Source organism: Pyrus communis, chromosome 7 (assembly GCF_963583255.1).
Source record: "Pyrus communis chromosome 7, drPyrComm1.1, whole genome shotgun sequence".
Lineage (NCBI taxonomy): Eukaryota > Viridiplantae > Streptophyta > Magnoliopsida > Rosales > Rosaceae > Pyrus > Pyrus communis.
The window spans coordinates 7,162,258-7,176,855 of NC_084809.1; the positions used below are offsets into that span (position 1 = coordinate 7,162,258).

Sequence of the window (14,598 nt, forward strand, 5' to 3'; positions counted from 1 at the left end):
TCAAGAAAATTTTATTGATTCCAATTGATAAATGTTACCAGGATGGGAAAGGGATCACCGATTTGAAATCAACTCTTCAGGTATGCATTCATTCCATATTTAAAACATCACTTCCGTTTAGTATGTTTATCATTTTTTATCATAACACCGTCATGCGGTGTTACTGTCCATCCTTTTAGTTGTTAAAATATGCTTTTTTGAGTTGTACATAGAACTCTTAATGTAGAATTAGTAAAATGCAGGTGCAAAATGAACGACTAATCAATATGGAAAACTTTTGAAAATGTATATAACTTTAACTTAGAAATCTCCCATTTGGATTGCACATATGCTCTTGATGCAAAGTAAATCAAATGTAATGTAACTTAAAGACTTGTTTTACCTTGTCGGTTTAGCTGTTCTGTTAATTTTTGAAATATTTAGAAATGAATGGGTTGATTTTTGATTTTATGGAATTTTCAGAAGTATCTATTATGTGCATAGTGATATATGTGTTTGTGAATGCAGTTAAGCTGTTGGTAGCTTTTGAGTATCAATTGATTATTATGTATTGTTATTCAAACTCCCATCTCTTTTTTTGGGAAATGTTTCATATTTGCTATAAACTACGAATTTAAAACCCACAGCAGAGCATGGCACTTTTGCTAGTTTTGAAGCAAATGAAAACGGGAAATGTAATTCCAACTACTTAGTTGATAACACTGAATCTGATCAAGTAGAAATATTATACAAAGCAAACTTATAGAAGCCCATTATTGTAATACAACATAACAACATATGCTGAAGCACCAGAAATCATAAAAAACATGACATTGGCCTTGAAGGCCCAAACATTTCTCTAGCCGGTTGACACATTAAGCTTAAGTTCTGCGTCCCCTCCTCGCCCATGTGGTTGTTGGCTTCCTCCTTCTGCTGAATTTCTCCACAAACCATTCATGCTTCTTGTCTGCCAATGTGTTTCCAGCAACCACTACCACTATTAGTCCGCTAACGACTCCCGGCAAGACTACATACCAGTCAAACACAAATGGAAATCCAGCCTCTTCATCTTCTTCAAAGCTTGATCGTGGCGGTTGCCTCGAGCTCTCAGAAGCCTCGCATTTCTTGGACAAAAGCTCTTCACACAGACCTGAGTTTCCTTGGTATGAATCTTCTAGGAATGTACCAAATTGTTGGCCAAGTGGTATAGGCCCCCAAAGATGGTTATACGACACGTTGAAGTACCCAAGGAAAGTGAGTTGTGCCAAAGTACCAGGGATCATTCCTGAGAGCTTGTTTTGAGAGAGATCCAACGATTCAAGAGCAGTCAAGTTCCCTAGAGATAAGGGGATTTGACCAGAGAGTGTTGTTGGAGAGGTTTAGCACATGGAGTGCTCCTAGACTCCCAATGATACTTGCTGGAATCTCTCCTTCAAATCTATTACTTGAGAAATCCACGAGTCTCATATCATAGGGGGTCTGAACATATCTCACTCAACACCTTTTATAGGAATTATCATCTCGTATGAAAATTGAAAGTAATATCCATATTTATTTGTGTTGTCGTTTGATGAGACTATAAAGTACCGGCTTCCCTTGTTCGTGACAACATATTTCATGAAATTCCAGTTCTCTATGTACTTAGAAGGCAACATACCTGAAAATAGATTGTTGGATAAATCAATGATTAGTTGGAGGCTTCCCAATTATCCCATAAAATGCATTCGACCCTAAAATGAGACCCCTCAATACTGGAAGTACCCCTAACCAAGAAGGGAAGATGTCACTGATCTGATTGTTGCCAATGTGAAGATACTCTAATTGAGTGCAATCGGCCATTGATCTTGGTGGCATCCCCTGTAACTGATTATAACCCAACCCAATAAATTTCAAACTATTTTTGTTAGCACAAAATGGAGGAATATCGCCATGGAAAGAATTAAACATCAAATGCAGTTTTTCCAAGCTACTGGACTTCCCCAAACACTCTGGAAGCATGCCACTCAGGTTGTTGTTGCCCAAATTAAGAACTTGAAGATAATTCAAGTTGCAGAACAATGGTGAAACTTCTCCACTATAATTATTGTTGTCGACCATGTAAATCGTGATAAATTGTGGTGGAATTGGCAATGACCCTTGTAACCGATTATAAGCAAGATTAAACAATTGTAGATTTTTCCATGGAAGAGTGACTGGATTCTCCTCAAAGCCTGTTAAGAAGTTAGAGTTGAGGTCGAGATTGACCAAAGTTTCTCTAGTTACACACCAGAGCCATTTTGGTATTTGGCCATGAATGTTGTTACCAGCAAGGTCTAGATCTCCCAATTCGTATTGATTTTTCAAAAATTCTGGAAACTCTGTCAAGTTGCATTCACCCAAATCTAGAATTTCGAACTTTGGAAAAGAAGCACTCGAACCAGATTTGACATGCACGGATAACTTGTTGTACGATAAACGAAGTGCCTTCAACTTTTTGAGGTTGGAAAACTCATCAAACTCAATTAATCCACTCAAATTATTAGCATTAAGGTCAAGAAATTCAAGATTTCTGAGGTGGAAAAGCGACTTAGGAACTGCTCCTTGCAAATCGTTGAAGCCGAGCAGCAGATGAGTTAATTGGGTAAGGTTTCCGAATGAAGATGGAACATGGGAATCAAAACCACAGTCTGAGATAGCAAAGTAATTTAAGGAATAAAGGTTTCCGATAGAACTAGGAAGTTCACCAGAGAACTTTGTCTCTGAAACAACCAATGTTTTGAAGGAATTGGTCCTGTTAAAAGTAGGAAAATAACCATTTAGGTCTGTGTTCGAATATAATCTAAGCTCCTCTAGGTTTGGTAGGTGGAAAATTCCTATTGGGAATTCCCCATACAACCCACAGTAGCTTAGATTGAGAGATGTGAGAAAAGATGCATTGACCAAGATATCAGGCACAGTGGAGTATATGCCTACATAACTGAGATGAAGTTGTTTTATGCTGGTCAAGTTTTGGACTAGGGATTCTCATGTTGGACTTCCTAAGCTCCAAACCATTATTTTGAGACAGATCAAGGGTAGACAGTTTGGATAGTTTTGAAATTTCAGATGGAATTTGGCCAGAAAATGCAGATAGTGAAAGGTTGAGATAGGATAGACTCGAAAGGTCATGGCCCAATCTCAATGGTATTTCAGACGAATTGCAGTCGTTGTCTGAGAGGTCAAGCATCTGCAAGTGAACAAGTCGGAAGAGGGTGCTGTTGGAATTGATAGAACCATAGAGACAGCTGCTCTTGAGGTCAATGCCAATGACACGCCCAGACTCCGCATGGCACTCGACACCATCCCACGAACAACAGTTACTCTGATTTTGATCTCCTTCTCGAGCCCAAGATAATACCTTCGGATAAGCAAAAGGAGATCTAGAAGCTGACTTGTCTATCGTAAAGCTTTTCTTGAATTGTAACAAGAAGGAATGCTCGTCAGCATGGCAAAGTGTCTGTGTCTGAGTCTGCACATATGAAAAACAGTGAGTAGCATTGAGTAATAGCAAAAGAAGACAATGCAAACAGGTAAATTTGGACAACAAAGATTCCATTTTCATGGCAGTGTGTTTCTGGTTATAGGAAATATTGTTTTATGGCTCTCATATAATTAAGAGTAGAATTTAACTCCTTTTATAGACACAACTCATGCAAAGCATAAATAAATAAAAAAGCATGAGTCGATTGATTAGTGGGTGATGAATTGATGTCTCAATCAATTGAAGACTTGGAAGTCATGAATTGATTAGTCGATTGATTAGTGATGAATTGATGAATTGCAACGGCTCTAGCTAGCCTAGCTACTATAGGAAAGCTTTGCGTATCTATTAGGCAACCTCAATTGAAGTCAAGCGATTAAGGACAAGGGTATTAAAAATTCGGCAAATTTTTTCTCTAACTTTTGAAAATCGTTATAAGCGTTAAAAAAAGTATCATTTTACACTCTTTTTTCTTTATTTTTCACTAAAGCCTCTTTGTCTAGGATTGAATTGGAACATGTAACTCTTGAAGGTAGAATATAGATTACTCATTAAAGAAACTTATCAATTTCAATCAATCCGCTCAAAAAATGGGAGAATTAGTGCCACGCCCTGATCTTGAGAATCCTCTAGAAACATGCTAACATTTGGAACATCAAAACATGATGGGAAAATCAATAAACAAGACACCACAAAGTCCACATTAGATAATCAGCGGAAAGATAGTTTCTGATAAATACTAGTTCACTGTTGAAAGCTGAAAACAATTACCAATTAAATTTCCTTTATTCAATCCTTCAAAAGAAATCTGAAAATTGAAAACTAAAAATCAAAGAGAAATGTTGTAAACACTCTAGTTTTCTAACCGTACACACATCTGTTTAATCCTAGTCGTTGTTTTTGTTTCATCTGTTCAATGCACTGATTAGATATAATGACGTGTGTGTAATAGGAGAGACAAGTGTGTGGTTATTTCCCAAAAGGATAGGGCAATAAATTGGTATGAATTTGTTATTTACCAAATTCGAGTCTAAATTCTCTTATTTACAATTAAAGAGTAATATCACTAAATCGCAGTACTAAATGACTTCATTTCTCAAAATTAAAAACTAAAAATTTAGGTCATCAAAAGGACTCTTATTTTTTCAGATTATGATGTATGTTTTTGTTTTTATTTATTTTTATGTCCGGATTAAATATGCTTAGGATCTCACATAATTAAAGGTGGAGAAATCGACGTCCCTTTTTTTGTAGACAGTATATACAAAGTTGTTTCTTTCAATGAGCTACGGGAGCTATGGACTACAAAAGAATCCAAAAAAATAGTGATCCTAAACATACAAGAAGTCAAGACGGTGGAGAAATGGGTGGTGATCGTGAATATAATAATTTGCTCAGACCATCGCTTCAAGACTTAAAGTCAAGTCATCGTTTAATAAAATCAGCCCATCCCCATCACTTGAAGACTAGACGTCATTCATTGTTTGCATGTAATAATTTACAAACTCGATCATTTAGTTTAATATGTATGTTTGTTTGATCTTAAAGAATGTGAACATAATACTTTGAGCAGATAAAATCACTTGAAGACTTGCAGTCAAGTCGTCGTTTGCATATGTGACTCATCTCAATGCTTATTTATCTTTTTAATACAGGTTCTAATTCTGTGTATATATACTCCATACCTCAATTTATTTATCGTTATACTTACTTATCTCATGTTAATTACATGAGTTGAAGTTCTTCCATGTAGTAGGATTTACAATATATACACACAATTTATTCAATAGTACGTGAATATTAATTAATTTAGCCTTCAATTTAGGTTTAGTATTTTATTTTCTCGAGCTTTGCACGCATAACAATCAATTAATTGTCACTCCTACTAATAAAAATGTCACTGAGGCTCCTATCTCTTTCATAAACAAAGTAACTTTTGTTCCACTAATCACAGGGATGAGGTCTCGTGAACCAGATTATAAGCCACTGATCATCAACATAAACGTTCTTGTCGAGCTAACCATGCATTCAAAGTGACAGGCTGACAAATCGATGGAAGTCTTTCGAAGTCAGCTAATATCCTATTCAGCACTTACACATATTTTTGGGTGCTCACAATATTAATTATATATTGCAGGATTTAACATGATTAATTTTATAGATAAAGTTTTAAAAAAGGAACAATTTGGATGCAGTCCCTAACTATCAATATTTTTTTTATTGAAACTTTGTCTGTTTTTAATTTTTGATTGAAGTCCCTGACATTAATGTAATAGTATAAGTTACTATATCTTTTAAATTAAAAATTAAATTTGTATTTGTTTATATTAATGAGATTTTAAATAAAATTCATAATTTGTGGGATTAAAAATAATAAAATATAAATTATACTCTCTTTCTTATATTGTGTGTGTGTGTGTGTGTATGGGTACATTTATCAAAATTAACAAAAAAAAATTATTGTACCAAAACATGAGTACATTCTTCAAAACACAGAAAGAAGAAGATATTAGGCTTAATAACATTAGTACATTGCTTCGATTAAACTTGACATAGATACATTCTCAAATCAACGAAAAAGAATGTACCCATATAAGTTTAAAAATGGATTAAAAATTTTTGAATAGATTTTATATTAAAAAATTGGGTACATTTTATATAAAACTTTTTGTACATTTTATATTAAAAAAGGGTACATTTTACATATAACAAATTGGTATATTTAAGAATGGGTACATTTAAGATTAAAAAACATTGAAAATTATATGAATGGTTACATTTAAGATTAAAAAATTGAGAATCCTTTTATAAAAACTAATGGGTACAAACTTATTCTAATTTAATTTTTTATTTATTTTGGAAATGTTTGAATTGACAATTAAATAGGAGTTTAATAGAGGTGTGAGTATTAAAACCCTAAATCAATTACTAGTTTTATTTTAAAAAATTATGTAATGAACATGTAAATTCATTGTCACATTAATGCTAGGGACTTCAATCAAAATTTGAAAACTAATAAGGTCTCAATCAATGAACATTAGTAACTAGGGACCTGATACTAATTTTTTTTCTTCAAAAAATATCTTATACAAGATTAAAAATTAATTTTAATTCCTAGACTCTATTTAATGTCAACATATGTATTCAATAACTATCTGTTTTATTTATAATTTTATATGCTTAGGACCTCACATAATTAAAGGTGGAGAAATCGACGTCCCTTTTTTGTAGACAGTATAAGTTGTTTCTTTCAATGAGCTTGGGGAGCTATGGACTACAAAAGAATACGGAAAATAGTGATCATAATTCTAAACATACAAGAAGTCGAGAAGGTGGAGAAATGGGCGGTGATAAGGTGAACATAAGAATTTGTTCAGACCATCACTCGAAGACTTGAAGTCAAGTGATCGTTTGATAAGATCAGCCCATCGCCATCATTTGAAGACTTGTTCGACCAAAAAACGAAAAAAAAAAAGACTTGAAGTCAAGTCATCGTGTGCATGTAATAATTATTATGTTCACCTTTGAACACAAGAAAAAAAGAAAACCATCTCACTTTAAGACTGAAAATTTCCGTACTCATATCTAAAACGAAATCTTAACATATACGAGTAAAAATTTCACCGGTGTTCTAAGCTAGTTACAAATACCATACCATTATTCATCCGACCCCCTTAGTTGCAAATACCATACCATTATAGGCGTTTCAATCACCACGGCGCGTAACCTACAGAAATAAAAAGAAACGCAAATATGATGAGGAGAGCTACTTTCCAGCAAAAAGAAGTAAAGGAAGAAGCAAAAGAAGCGGCTGTGGAGATAGTCTTTACACAAGTGAAACATACTATCTTTGTCAGAAGCATGATTTGAGAGTGAATCTGTCATTAATTACTCTTGTTACTATTCTCCAATAGACTCTTTCATGTTTCCACTCAATTTTCATTACAAAGAAGTATTATGTCAGGCTGAGTCCTCTCCGAACCGCATGAGATAGTTGCCCATCATGCAAAGTGACTTTTTGTTCTCACCAATCTGATCATTTTCTTTCCACCATTACTAGTCATCCACTAGCAAAGTTGTCTCCAAAAGGGAAGGATTTGATGATATGAGAGAGAGAGAGAGAGAGAGAGAGAGAGAGAAAATTACATGATTTTATAGGCTAGGGTTTAATATTTTTATTTTCTTTAATCATCAAGACAAAAAGGTCATTGGATCACTGTGGTTTAACTTGTTTTCTATACCTTGTATTGTTTTGTTTTTCCTCAAAGTCACTCATTGTTTTAACAAGGGTTTAAAATTTCTTCGATACATTTGATATTTTCATGGAAATATCCAAAAATCATATAAAGATATGGAGATTGGGGGGGGGGGGGGGGGGGGGGGGGGTGAAGTACTCTTAAGTTTAGAATAAAATCGACATATATCATCTATATTTTTTTATACATCTGTTAAATATCGAAAAAAATCTTATATTTCATCCAAACCAATGTTTAAGAATTCCCAATGTTTCATTTTAAGTTTTCATTATTTCCATAGAAAACAACTGATATTCGATATGTCCGTCGATATTTCCACAAATTTGCTTATCGATATTTTCACGGTCACAGATATTTTAAGCAACAAAAATGCCTTTGGTTGAAGCTTCCTCCAACTTGTGTCTCAATTGTTTAGGAATGTGACTATAACAAACACCTCCAAACACTTTGTGGTAATAGTCAAAGGCGTATAATTTGGTTCAAGACTATAAGAGCAAAAATATGGTTTCACACTAATCCCATGACGAGAATGTTTGAGGTGATAGTGAAAGGCGTGTAATTTGGTTCAAGACTTTAAGCCTTAAAAGTGGATCCATGCATACGACTAGAAGGGAGATGGAAGAGGCGGGGAAAGGAGGTACTTGGGAGCCGCCGACTCCGGTCAAAGCTCCGACTACTATTTTATTTTTTATTTTTTACAACTTTATTCTTTAAAAGGATAAAATGAAAACTTTGAATTTTGCTAAGTAATAACAAAAAATTAATTAAGTGCAAATGGTAAAAAAAAATTAATGTTAAGGAGAGGAGGAGGGTTTGGAACTATTTCAATAATTTGGAAATTGAGAGTTTTAAACTCATAATGCATGGGTAGAGATCAAACACCATATCCAATAGGATATTTGAGCACATGCAAGTGTAGATAGTAAATCCCAAGTCTTATAGTGTTAATATCCGTGATAGGTGATCACTACCTAGAGTTAAGATACGGTCCTGCTTGGTATATCTGCGATGGGGGACTGTACATATAATAGGGGTGATCATACTTGGTATATCCACGATGGGTGATCATTGCCTGCACGATTAAACTATGCCTATGGTTCTGCTTGGTATATCCGCAATGGGGGACCATACACATTTTAGGAGTGACCATGCTTGGTATATCCGCAATGGGTGATCATTACCTAGAGTTAGAATGTCACGCCCCGATCCCGACATACGTCCAGGATCGACATGTGACATCATCAAAACCCGTATATCTAACATACACCGCCTCCGGGATATGTACCAAGCACATCTCGAGCCTCGAATTGCATAGTGATTATTCGTATACTTTATGGCTGCATTTAACATCCTCGTTAGACTGCTTATGTACCCTCAATATGGATCAAGCCATTCGTAGTTCACCCTTCACTACACTCAAAAAATTATCACATAAATCGCTATGTCTTAACAATATATCACAATGCATATCATGCAATATTAAAAAATACAAATGACAAGCACAATCATATTCTCTAACCATATTGATCAACGAGTCTAATCACAATGCCAACAATCACATCATCAATAACACATACAATTCATCGAAATGCAGGGCTAGAGTGACACAGTTTGGCCGAAGCCTACATTTTTGAAGCTGAAATCAAATCCAAGGAACCAACAAGTCAAATGATGTGATTTTCAGACCATTCAACGAAATCCATCAACATCGGGTTTCAGACCACTCAACGGAATCAACCAGGATACGATTCCGGACCACCACTCAACGGAATCGCGGAGTAGAAGGGATTCTGGACCATCACTCAACGGAATCGCGAAGTAGAAAAGATTACGAACCATCACTCAACGGAATCCAAGTGGATATGATTCCGGACCATCACTCAACGAAATCCAAATGGATACGATTCTAGACCATTAACGGAATCCAAACCAAGATACGATTCTGGACCATCACTCAACGAAATCGCTGAATAGAAGGGATTCCAGACCATCACTCAACGAAATCAGGGAATATAAGGGATTCTGAACCATCACTCAATGGAATCGTGGAATAGAAGGGATTCTAGACCATCACTCAATAAAATCCAGACAGAGCAGGGAACCAAACCACTCAACGGAACTCCAGCGGAAACCCAATCCTGGATCACTCCACTGAACCAAGCGGAGGGCCAAGGAACATATCAACGGCTCAAAAACAAGACATGAAACAAGAAATGTAATAAAGCACAAGGTACACAATTAGAACGGCTCAACAAAACGTGAAATGAAATAATGAAACGAGATATGAAACAAGTTTCAAAGAAACAAACCCCATGACAATGGTTAACAGCCCACTACTAGCCCTTACATTTCATCATATCATACCATTTATGCAAGGGGTGTGCTATCCACACACCCTATTTTACTTCTCACATACTCCTTGATAATTTATGTCTGTTGATCTTCTTCAATTCATCTGATCCGATGGCCAAAAATTAAAAAGGTGTGTGAGAAATAAAATGGGGTGTGTGGATATCACACCCCTTTATGCAAATCAACCACGTTTCAAATGGGCACGTCAAATCACATATCACAATCATCATCAGTACATAAGCCAAATTATGTTTAATAAATATAGGTCTATGGCTAAATATATAAAATCACATTTCAATAGAAATCACATTATAAAACCAAGTCATATTCACATATGATACCCATATAAGAAATCAAGGTAAACACCATATCACATATGTTCAAATCACTCTTTAACCAATGTAGGCCCACTAGACTTCGCTTAAGTCTCCCGTAGTACTAATTTTAGTATTTAGAACGTTTTGAGACATGTTGACCAAAAGTCAACTCTCGGTCAAAGGTAAGATCCACAATTCTACATAATTCAATCCGGAAGATCCACAAATTGGATTTCGGATCCGTAACTTTCTAAAGTCCACATTATGCTTCTAAAACAACATACTAAAATTTCATTGCGATTCGACGGTCGGATCTCCGCCAATTACAAATTCAAGTGGCAGCCAACGTTTGATTTTACAAACTTATTCAATTTGGGAAGATCCATACGTCGGATCCCTAATCAATAAGTTTCTATGGTCCTCAAATATTATTTGTTCTAACGTATTAAAGTTTGGTAACGATCCAACGGTCGAATTGTCAATTCATATTTTGATCATGTAATGTATCATAGTGAAATTAGGTTCAAATGATCAATCCACGTCATACGAATATCAAATATAAAATCAGGACATCTAATTGAACTTAGAAAGGCATCAACGGTGCGCCGCCGTGGGTGGCGGTTTCCAGTGAACGGAAACCCAATTTTTCCGACTAACTCCAAAAATTACCAAATTTCACATAAATGTAGATCTCAATGAGTAGAGCAAGTTTCATACGTGTGGCCAAGTCCAAATTGGCTAGGAAAGGCCCCCAATTTGGCTTGCACCTGTCGGAAACCCTAGAATGGGTGAGCTTCAATTCTCCTTCCTCGGTGTTCCGACGCCCCTACAACTGATTGGGTCTTGTTCCGGTGGAGTTCCTCATGATTTGGACCTAAAAACCCTCAAATTTGGGTGGAGATGGTAAAGGGGAGGTTGTGGAAGAGGTTGCAGGTGTTGGATGGTGGTGAATCAACAGAAAAATGGTGGAATCCGTCAGAAATGGGGTCGGGTGGGTGCACGGGTGCACAGGCGATAAGAAGGCTGGGAGCCTCCTTTTTTTTCTTTTCTTTTTTCCTCCTTTCCTCATTGGTTCTCCTTTTCTTTCCCATTTCTAATTGGTCCCTCACTCTTTTATCTGATTGGTCCCTTTCCCACAAGGTGGGAGTTTATTTAACTTAAAAACTATAGTTTAGTAAGACGACTTCAAATGTCCATAATTATACCGTTATAATCCAGACTCACAAACGGCTTTCGCCTATGCGCTCGTGCTTTCAAGATCTGTTCGAAAATATAATTCATGATCTTGAAAGGTTTACAGATTTTAGATAATTAATTTCCAAACTTCAAACTTCGTAACTAGTTTAATTCAAATCTAAATTCAAATAAATTAATATAATTTCTCAAAAAATATTATAAAATCTTAATAATACAAATACGTATATTATAACAGTGAAATCCATGAACGGGATTTCACATAGAATCCGGTTCTACTTGTTATATCCGCAATTGAGGACCGTACATATGATGGGGATGATCATGCTTAGTGTAACTGCGATGGGTGATCACTGCCTACCTAGGGTTGTGAGGATTAGTTGTACTTGGTTAATTTCGATAGGCGGCCATATTTTGGTTGGATTCCTTTGAGTGGTCAGGAATTCCAATTATTGTTTGTTTCCATTAAGTTAGTTTGAAAACCTAGATTCGAGTGCATAGGAACTGCTCACAGTGGATATTATGTTTGTAAATTAAAGTTATCATGTTATTGCTTGGAATCCATGTAGGGAATTATGGTGAGTTCCTTTATTAAATTCGTGAAATGATATGTGATTTTATTGATTGATTAACATAGTTAAATGTTAATATTGTGCATCTTTGATTCATTGAATCACTTAATTGTTGTGATTGTGGATTGTGTTGGAAAATATTGTGATATAGGTGAATGACAATCTTGTTTCACATGCATATGATTTCGTTATGTAGACAAAAATCTAGCAAGGCATGCTCAATTGGTTCCCTTGTGTGATTTTGGAACTCTATCTTCTTACCAGTTAATGCCTTGAGAATTTTAGAGCTTAAAAGAAGGATGAACTACAAATGGCTTGATCCCGTTGTAGGGTATGTAGGCAGTCTAACATAGAGGTTCGATGATCAAGTACGTAGTAACGTCGCGTGTCGATCCTGAACATAGCTCGGGATCAAGGAGTGACATATATTCTCTTGCATTTGATCCCCATAAACGCACATGCACATCACCATCTAAAAAAGAAACAATCATCTTCACCATATTCCTTTCGGGAATTGTCTCAGTTGTAAGAATTAAGGTACGAATCGTTGTAAGGTTTGCAAGAGCACTAAGCTCAAACTGGGAAATATCAGAATAGAATTATTTTTACTTTCTAATTTATTTATGTTCAATGATTTCAGTCTGGACAAGTCTTTAATAGAAAAACTATGCTTTATCTTAGTTACCTACAGAAATAATAAGGATTGCAAATATGATGAGAAGTGGCTAACTTTTTTTTATCACCAATCTGTTCATTTTCTTTCCACCATTATTAGTAATCCACTAGCAAAGTTGTCTCCAAAAGGGAACGACTTGATGATATGAGAGATAGAGATGGAAAAGACACTGCTAGAAAATATCATTTTGCCGACAAATTTTAAATCGACAAAGAAAAATTTTGTTGGCACAAGAGTCATCTCCAACGAAAATTTTAATTTTGTAGGTTAGGGTCTAATGTTTTTATTTTTCTTTAAAGATCAACATTATTTGTAACCGCTCACCTAGCTTTAAGCTTATCGAGAGAAAGCAATGAGGAGTTGTGCCTATGAATGGAGTTCAGTTCCTCTTCCTTTTATTACACGGGAGCGAAAAACAATTTAATCATCAAAAAAAAAAAAAAAAGTCAAGGAATCTTCGTGATTTAACTTGTTTTCTGTACCTGGTATTGATTTGTTTTTTCCTCGACAACGTCATTCATTGTTCTTCATTTGCACATACACTTTTTCTCACGCTCCAATCTCAAGATACGTTCAAAATTGATATGTAACGGTAGGATGTAAGGGTGCAAGGATTAGAAATACACAAGGGCATTACTAAGTTTTGAAACAAATTTGTCTGTGCATCACTCCCTTCTAACTACAAAGATGTACCAGACTCACCTTCATCCAATTTTTTTTTTAACAATCGATATTATCTATACTAAAGGAAGAGGATGGGCTAAGCCTTATAATTTGCTAGCAATAATGTAGTTCAAATTCGCATTTGGTTATTTAGTGAGAATCGAACATAAGACCTAACTTACAAGTGAAAATGACTACCACTATACCTTCATCTATCTTAACTCCCTTTAATTTATCATCCAACTTCAAATTTACAGAAATGGTCTTTGGCAGCTCTTTGTGGTGATAATCAAAGGCGTATAATTTGGTTCAAGACTATAAGCCTTAATTAATTAGTAGCAAACATATTGTTTCACACTAATCCCTTGACGAGAATGCTTGCGGCGATAGTGAAAGGTGTGTAATTTGGTTCAAGACTTTAAGCCGTAAAAGTGGGTCCACGCGTTGGACTAGAACGGAGATGGAAGAGGAGGGGAAAGGAGGTAGTTGGGAGCCGCCAACTCCAGTGAGAGCTCCAACTACTGTTTTAAGTTTTTATTTATTTATTTATTTATTTTTTATTTTTTTATATATATCTTTATTCTTTAAAAGGGTAAAATGGAAACTTTGAATTCTGCTAGGTAAGAACAGATAATTATCAAGTGCAAATAGTAAAAAACAAAAATAAATTATTAGTAAGAGGAAGGAAAGGGTTCGAAACTATTATAATAATTTGAGAGATGGGAGTTTTGAATCTAGAATTCATGGATAGAAACCAAACACAATATCCATTAAAATATTTGACTAAATGTAAGTGAAAATAGTAAATCCCAAAGTCTTATAGTGGTAATAACACCCTCTATGTTAGATAATAGGTAAATTAAATATTGTGAGCGATGTAATTACATCACTAAAATGAGTGATTACTCTATTTAAATGAGATGTTTTATATTCGAATCTCGTAGACAACAAATTTGATATCAAATTAGATTATTCATTATGTGGTTTAACCGAATTCTTTATTTCCTTAACGTAAGATATCATTATACTAAAAAAAATACCCATGCATAATTCATTGAAGTTCACTGTGAAGAAAGGGAGGGAAAAAACC

The 14,598-nt window shown here is 35.1% G+C and overlaps 1 long non-coding RNA gene and 1 pseudogene across 2 annotated transcripts in view; one reads left to right on the top strand and one right to left on the bottom strand.

Annotated features, from left to right (window-relative positions):
- Positions 1–14,598, top strand: part of LOC137741099 (uncharacterized) — a 29,691-nt gene that overhangs the window by 5,204 nt on the left and 9,889 nt on the right. For both annotated transcript variants that reach the window (XR_011069208.1, XR_011069207.1), the window contains exon 7: positions 42–80. This is a non-coding gene — a long non-coding RNA (uncharacterized lncRNA). The remainder of the gene's footprint in view (positions 1–41; positions 81–14,598) is intronic.
- LOC137741094 (receptor-like protein 7) lies at positions 45–3,587 on the bottom strand (annotated as a pseudogene).